Source organism: Arachis hypogaea, chromosome 19 (assembly GCF_003086295.3).
Source record: "Arachis hypogaea cultivar Tifrunner chromosome 19, arahy.Tifrunner.gnm2.J5K5, whole genome shotgun sequence".
In the NCBI taxonomy this organism is placed as follows: domain Eukaryota; kingdom Viridiplantae; phylum Streptophyta; class Magnoliopsida; order Fabales; family Fabaceae; genus Arachis; species Arachis hypogaea.
The window spans coordinates 154,665,229-154,672,950 of record NC_092054.1 but is presented as its reverse complement, the minus strand read 5'-3'; the positions used below and the strand labels follow the sequence as shown (position 1 = coordinate 154,672,950).

The window sequence follows — 7,722 nt, the reverse complement described above, 5'->3', positions numbered from 1 at the left end:
TGGGACCTTTTCCACCCTCACATTCGAACAACTATATTCTAGTGGCAGTTGACTATGTGTCCAAATGGGTGGAGGTTGTGGCTTTGCCCACCAATGATGCCAAGGTGGTAATGAGCTTTCTTCAGAGGTATATCGTTAGCCGGTTTGGCGTCCCAAGGACACTCATTAGTGATGGAGGAAGTCACTTCTGTAACAGACTGCTGGACTCTCTTCTGCATAGATATGGAGTCCGTCATAAAGTGGCAACCCCCTATCACCCTCAGACAAGTGGACATGTTGAAGTTTCCAACAGGGAACTTAAGAGAATTTTAGAGAAGACCGTCAGTATTTCAAGAAAGGACTAGTCTAGGAAGCTTGATGATGCTCTCTGGGCATACCGGACAGCTTACAAGACTCCTATTGGCATGTCCCCTTATCAGTTGGTCTATGGCAAAGCCTGTCACTTACCAGTCGAACTGGAGCATAAAGCTTACTGGGCAATCAGGTACCTGAACCTTAATTCAGAAGCTGCAGGAATTAAGCAAATGCTTCAGTTGAATGAGCTTGATGAATTCAGATACTCAGCCTATGAGAATGCCAAGCTCTATAAGGAGAGAACTAAGCTATTGCATGACAAGAAGATAGCCATCAGAGTCTTTGAGCCAGGACAGAGAGTGCTTCTATACAATTCAAGGCTAAAATTCTTTCCTGAAAAGCTGAAATCCCGATGGTCAGGACCATTTGTGGTTACCAGAGCTTCACCGTACGGTCATGTGGAATACAGGAAGCAAATTCTGACAGAAAATTTACAGTGAATGGCCAGAGGTTGAAGCACTATCTTGGAGGCGAGATTGATCGCCAGAGGTCCACTCATCTGCTGAACTAGCAGAGCTGATTGTCAAGCTAGTGACGTTAAAGAAGCGCTTGTCGGGAGGCAACCCGATAATTTCATATCCTTAGCTATTTTTCGTAGTAGTAGTTTTCTTAGTTATTTTATTTTTATTGAGTTCTTACTAATTTTCTGATCATGCAGTTATGTTCTTCCAGGAACCGAACACCTCAAGCTATTTTTCAAAAAAAAAAGGGGGGGAGGCACACGACGCGGAAGCGTCATTGACGCGAACGCGTCAATCATGTGTGCGTAAAAAATAAAAAATTTGACAGAGAGTTGCGCGGGAGTGGTGCTGGACTCATGCCTTTCGCACAAATGATCCCACGCGAACGCGTACCCCACGCGAACGCGTCGTTTGTGATTTTCGCCATTCACGCGGGCGCGTCACCGACGCGAATGCGTGACCTGCAAATTCGACGTAAAAGGTGTCTGGACAGAGAGTTATGCTGGCTTGGGGCTGGAAGTATGCTAAAAGCACAAAATTGCCCACGTGAACGCGTGACCGATGCGTCCGCGTCATTTACATAAATAGGCCATACACGCGTGCGCGTGCATGACGCGAACGCGTCGTATGAAAAGTTGGCTCCCAAGCCATTCGAACAGAAAGTCACGCGGCGCGCGGCTGTCTTCGCGCGAATCGCACAAAATCCAGGGCACGCAGACGCGTGCCTGACGCTAACGCGTCATTATGAAGAGTGCGCGACGTGCGCGATCGCGTGGGGTACGCGAACGCGTCGCTTGCGCCGCCCAGTTTTCTTTCTCTCTCTCTCTCCCAATCCTAATTCTCTCTGATTCTCTTATCCTTTTATTTTTCTTTCATCTTAATATTTGTCTCTTCTATTTTCAGTTCTTATTTGCTTGAGGACAAGCAAACCTTTAAGTTTGGTGTTGACGCTTCGCTTAAGGGTTTTCTGTTTATTCCTATAGCACCAAAAGGGCGGGGAATCATCTTCACTGAGGAGCACAACCTGAAGAATAAAACGACCGCTAAGATAACCCAGGTGGTTGAGTTCCTTTCATTTTTCATTCCCTCCCGCTTTTATTATGTATATTCCGATTTCCTGCTACTTTGTTTTGTTTATTGCATGATCCCTTATTAGTAGATTCATAGGTTCTAGCTTAATTTTTTCAGTTAAATGCTTTAATTCTGAAAGATGTCTCATGTACTGCCCACTAAACTTGAAATCAAAAAGAAAGAAGAACAGATGTAATGCATGAGAATTTGAGTTTATTTTTTTAGAGTAGTCTTATTTACTTAAATGTGGTGGTATTTTCTGTGATTTTGAATGCATGACATAAATAGTGCATATTTTTTATAGTGAAATTTATGAATGTTGGAATTGTTGGCTCTTGAAAGAATGATGAAAAAGAGAAATGTTATTGATAATCTAAAAAATCATAAAATTGATTCTTGAAGCAAGAAAAAGCAGTGAAAAACACAAAGCTTGCAGAAAAAAATTTATTTTTTTAAAGAAAAAGAAAAAAAGAAAAAGAAAAAGCAAGCAGAAAAAAAAAGGGATCCAAGGCTTTGAGCATTAATGGATAAGAGGGCCCAAAGGAATAAAATCCTGGCCTAAGCGGCTAAATCAAGCTGTCCCTAACCATGTGCTTGTGGTGTGAAGGTGTCAAGTGAAAAGTTTGAAACTGAGCGGTTAAAGTCGTGATCCAAAGCAAAAAGAGTGTGCTTAAGAACTCTGGGCACCTCTAACTGGGACTCTAGCAAAGTTGAGTCACAATCTGAGAAGGTTCACCCAGTTATGTGTCTGTATCATTTATGTATCCGGTGGTAATACTGGAAAACAAAATGTTTAGGGTCACAGCCAAGACTTATAAAGTAGCTGTGTTCAAGAATCAACATACTGAAATAGGAAAATCAATAACACTATATGAATTCTGAGTTCCTATGGATGCCAATCATTCTGAACTACAAAGGATAAAGTGAGATGCCAAAACTGGTCAGGATTGCAGTTGTAAACCCCACTATAAGAGAAGACATGGGCTTAATCGAACTCTCATTCTCATGCAAATTCACATCCTAAGCTTATATTGGTTTTGGTTGCTTGAGGACAAGCAATAGTTTAAGTTTGGTGTTGTGATGCGTGAGCATCTTTCCTATTTTTTTCTAGTGAATTTGCATGTAAATTGTTGAGTTTAATTAAAAATTAATTATATTTTAGCCACTATGGATGCTATTTTGAGTTTTTGTGCAATTTTATTTAATTTAGGTAGCATTCGGATGGATTTGATGAAGTTTCTGCAGAGAAAGAGAAGAAGCCAAGGAGATGATCAGCGAATACCGACACGGACGCATGGCTCACGTGACCGCGCGGAATGGAGGAAATCGCAATGACGCGAACGCGTGGACGACGTGGACGCGTCACATGAGCGATCTGCAGAATTGACAGAAAATACTAGGGACAATTTCTGGGCTGTTTTAACTCAGTTTTCAGCCCAGAAAACACAAATTAGAAGCTGCAAAATAGACAAATTAAGTGGTCCCCACCCATCAGTTAAAGACTTGTTAATTAATTCGAATTTAAATTCAAATCTTAAATTAAGAAAAGATATTATTTTAATTTTTAGTTTTAGATATTAGATTTTAAATTATTAGGATTAGTTATAAAATGGATCCCAATAGGGTGATTCAGAGGATTCCCAGTTACAATTTACAATCCTTATTTTTCTACTCTGAACCATGAGCAACTAATCCTCCATTGTTAAGGTTAGGAGCTCTATCTATTGTATGGATTGATACTATTATTTTTCTATTTTAATTTATGTTTTGATTTATTTTTCAATAATTGTTTTCATTCTTTATTTTATAAATTTGGGTGGAACGGAAGTATGACCCATGTTCTAATTGAGTTCTTGTATAACTTGGAAAAGCTCTTTACTTGAACAATAGCTTGAAAACATATTATCCTGAATTTCTAATTATCTGAATTTAACGGGATACGTGACATATAATCCCCTTATTTTTGGATAATTAGGATTCTTGTGGCATATAAACTGGAATTTGATCGTCACCCTTTAATTGGAATTAATTGACCAATGAATTGGCAGTTGATGAATTTTAGAGGAGACTAGGAAGGTCTAAGGAATTAGGGTCTAGTCACAAATAGTTTGCCATGAATTAAATCTTGCATGATTAAATAGTTAATAAGAAAAGTCAATCCAGAAAATAGATAACTCTGAAGCCTTAACTGTCTTCTCAACATTTTATTCTCAACTTATTTATTTGTCTATCTTTTTGATATTCTGAGTTCGAACTTAAACCTTTTGAACATCTCAAAACCATTTTATGCTTGTCTAACTAAGTAAATCATTTAACCATTGTTGCTTAGTCCATCAATTCTCGTGGGATCGACCCTTACTCACGTAAGGTATTACTTGGTACTACCCGGTGCACTTGCCGGTAAGTTAGTGGGTTACAGCAACAACCACCAACCTTCCATCTGCAATCAAAATAGCAACACACACAACTATTGGAAATTTTTTTCATAGACAAACAAAGCAGATTCAACATCACCTACCAAAATGAAAATAAAACCCACACATGCAGCTATACAGAGCACAAACATTGTTCTCAAAACTCGAAAAACATAGTCATTCATGGATCACCACCAACCCTAAGCCTAAACATAGTCTCCTAAACCCTAACATTGCAAATAGTAACAATGGATTTCCAACGATCATACAAGCACATTCATCAGCAGATAAAACCACAATCAATCTCAGAAAGTAACAAAAGAAAGGTAACATACCTCTCACGCAAGGGGATGGAGTGCCCTTTTCGGTTGACCAACGTTGTCACAAACCGGTCACCTGCAACTCCAACACAATGTCATCGTCGGTCTAGCCTGATAGTCGCCGTTCAATGCTTCGTCTTCGTGGAGGTGACAACCGAAGACCAAGGGATTATAGAAGTTTTTTGTTTTCAGAAGAAGGATGTAACTAGAGAGATGTAACGAAAGAGGGATGAAAACTGAAGCGTTGTAAGGGCGAGCAACGAAAACGACGCCGTTTAAAGTTTGGCTGAGGTGTCACACTAACGGCCACGTAAGTAGACGTTCACGCCGTTACTTAAATAATTGACGGAATGACTAACGTTACCAATTTTAAATTTTTCGAGTACATTTTTGATTAATTTATTTTTTCGGGGACTAATTTAGAGATCGTGCTATCTTTCGGGGACCAATTTAGCTATTTACTCTTAAAAAAATACTACCGTGACTATATTCTTAAGTACTGTGGATATTACTGTTCTTCGTAAACAATACTGTATATTTAGATATTTTAATAATATTAGATAATAATGTTGTCACTCTTATTTCTAATAATGTTATTTTCCAATTGGTGTAAGACTAGTAATACACCTTTACAAAGAAGTGCTTAACACAACACACGCATCCTACACACATTAGCTGCTCTCTTTTTCACTAGAGAGATTCGAATTCATGTGTCATTTTTAGAAAATAAATGTATTTGCCATTAGGAGAAGCCTCACGTCCTCACCCCCTTTTAAAAAGAAGTGAAAACTTGCATTGAGCCACTTGTCTTCCAAGGCACTACACTAGAGTGATCTCATTTTAATTTGTTAACCCAACTTTGATGCCATCTCAATTTTTCATTCATGATGAGGAATAATACAATGGTGAAAGTGCACATGAGGAGTTGATTGCCGAGTTTGTTAGGATTTAGATTGCAAGAAGTGGGCTTAAGACAAGATATTGATCGGTTGGATTTTGTCCCAACTGTAAGTGCATTCCTTTGGTTTGAATTTAGATTGTCTATTCGACCCAGAAAAACAGAAATTTGGATTGTTTACTTACAAGAATGACGAGGATGGTATTGATGTGTCGACCAAACTTATAAGCACTTAGACCAAAGAAAAACGCATGGATTGTTTACTTACATGAATGACGAGGATGGACATTACTGCTATCTCAGTATCGTCATTGTCTTTCACTACTACCAATATTCTTCTTGAACTCTTCTTTAGAGTTTGTACCCTTTTAGTACAGCTCTTTTTTCTCATCTTTGATGGAGTCATTTCCTTCTCCTCAACTAGTACAGGATGATCCATCGGATGTTCTGTATAGACATTAATTTTGTTATCGTTCTTCATGTCTGCCTCATACATTTTAACTACGTCCATATCAACCCTTAGCAACCTCAACCCATTATCAAGCTCCTTCGCATTCCCAAGTTCTAGCCAGTAAAACTCAGCAATAGACGTATATCCAATATCCTTCAACAAATTAGATTTGAAAAAACCATTAAGGGTATCAACCTTAACCCTCTCTATCTCTGTTACTTCTCCACTAATATAAGTAACCTTTCCACATAACCCTCTCTCAAACCGTCTTCTATGATGAATGGACAGAATTATGTGGATGGTGGCCATCCCTGGAAGTAAAATTAAACAAAACAATAAAAAAACATTGTATGTAACTGCCTGCAGCCAACACAAACCCGCAACTAATTATTCTATCAATTCTCAAAGAAGTAAAATTAATCATAGGGTTTGATTAGGTAACAAGCTCTGTCTAACTAGTGACAACGACATATGAAATTAATCATTAGTGGCAACGACATACCTCTGTTCTTTGCTGTCGAAGAGGAAAGTCCTGGTATAAGGCTCTGCTCGCTAATCTATGGATGATTCCGTCTTTCTGGTGATCAATTGGGAGTGCTCCGATCGTCTTCTCCGACTTGGGAATAGAGCAACGGCGACGATGAACCTCTGCTAGGGCACGGTAAATTCTCCCGCGAAGTGTCGTTCTTTTTTCCAAACCCTTAGTGATAGACAACGTTCAAATCTACGTAAGATAAGGCTTTGGGGGGTTGGAGTGCCACGTAGGATCAGATTACTACAAACCAAGTACAGATTCAATGTAGAGCACTTTTGTCACACAGAGGACATCTATCACGAATACAAGTTTAGTTTCAAACTACTATAAATACAAATATCAGCGTTTTAATCTTTCATGAGTATAAATAGTCATTTATTCATTTCTCACATTTTTCCATTTTGATCTTTCTTGATGTAATGTCATTCGATATGCAAAAAATCGTCCTCACCACCTTTAATAGAATTACGAGCACAAGCACTATAAATGCTCGTAAATGATTAGAGCTAACGATTTTTTAATAGCCATTTAATTTTCTCGAATAATAACTATAATTTCCAGTAATATAACTCCTTAGTTTGGTTTTTCTCTTTTTCTTTTTTTCGGTGGAAATAGGTTGCAACATCTTAGAGCACCTACAATGCTTAATTTAAGTTTAGTTTAATTTAATTTTGAGTCTCAAAAAATAACGCATTAAAACCATATATCATAAAAATTAACTTAAAACTCAATGTGAAATTTGTCACTCTAATATTTAGTCTCATTTCAATTTAATGATACAATAATATTATAATGTTCATTTAATGGATTTAATGAATATATAAGTGATGACCTTTCTTTAAAATGACACATTCTCTCATATCTAATACAAATTTTAATTTTAAATTAGTTCAAGTACTATAAAAAGTAAAAAATATACCCGCATTGGAATTGCTCAGTTTTAATATTTTTAAGAACTTTATTGCAGCCGTTTGAGTTGTCCCTGGCTGAAATTATAATTAATAATACTCCTAAGAGATTCAAGAGTGAGGAAAAACATTTTTCACGCCCATTTATAAAATCCAAAAAATCAAAACAACGAAAATCTTTTATTCCTAAAACTAAGACAAGACAAATTTTTATATCAATAAAATTTTAAGTCTGATTTTAAACGAAATTGAAATTTCCCTTTATCAGTTTATCCTCCAAGTGTTTCTAACTAAAGCTTTGGTTGCATTT

At 37.5% G+C, this 7,722-nt stretch overlaps 1 long non-coding RNA gene across 1 annotated transcript; it reads right to left on the bottom strand.

Annotated features, from left to right (window-relative positions):
- Window positions 1–5,464: 5,464 nt before the first annotated feature.
- Window positions 5,465–6,744, bottom strand: LOC140182001 (uncharacterized). The gene is made up of 2 exons (XR_011877764.1): window positions 6,472–6,744; window positions 5,465–6,280 (listed from the first exon to the last, which is right to left on the bottom strand). It is a non-coding gene; the product is annotated as an uncharacterized lncRNA (long non-coding RNA).
- Between the last annotated feature and the right edge of the window lie 978 nt (window positions 6,745–7,722).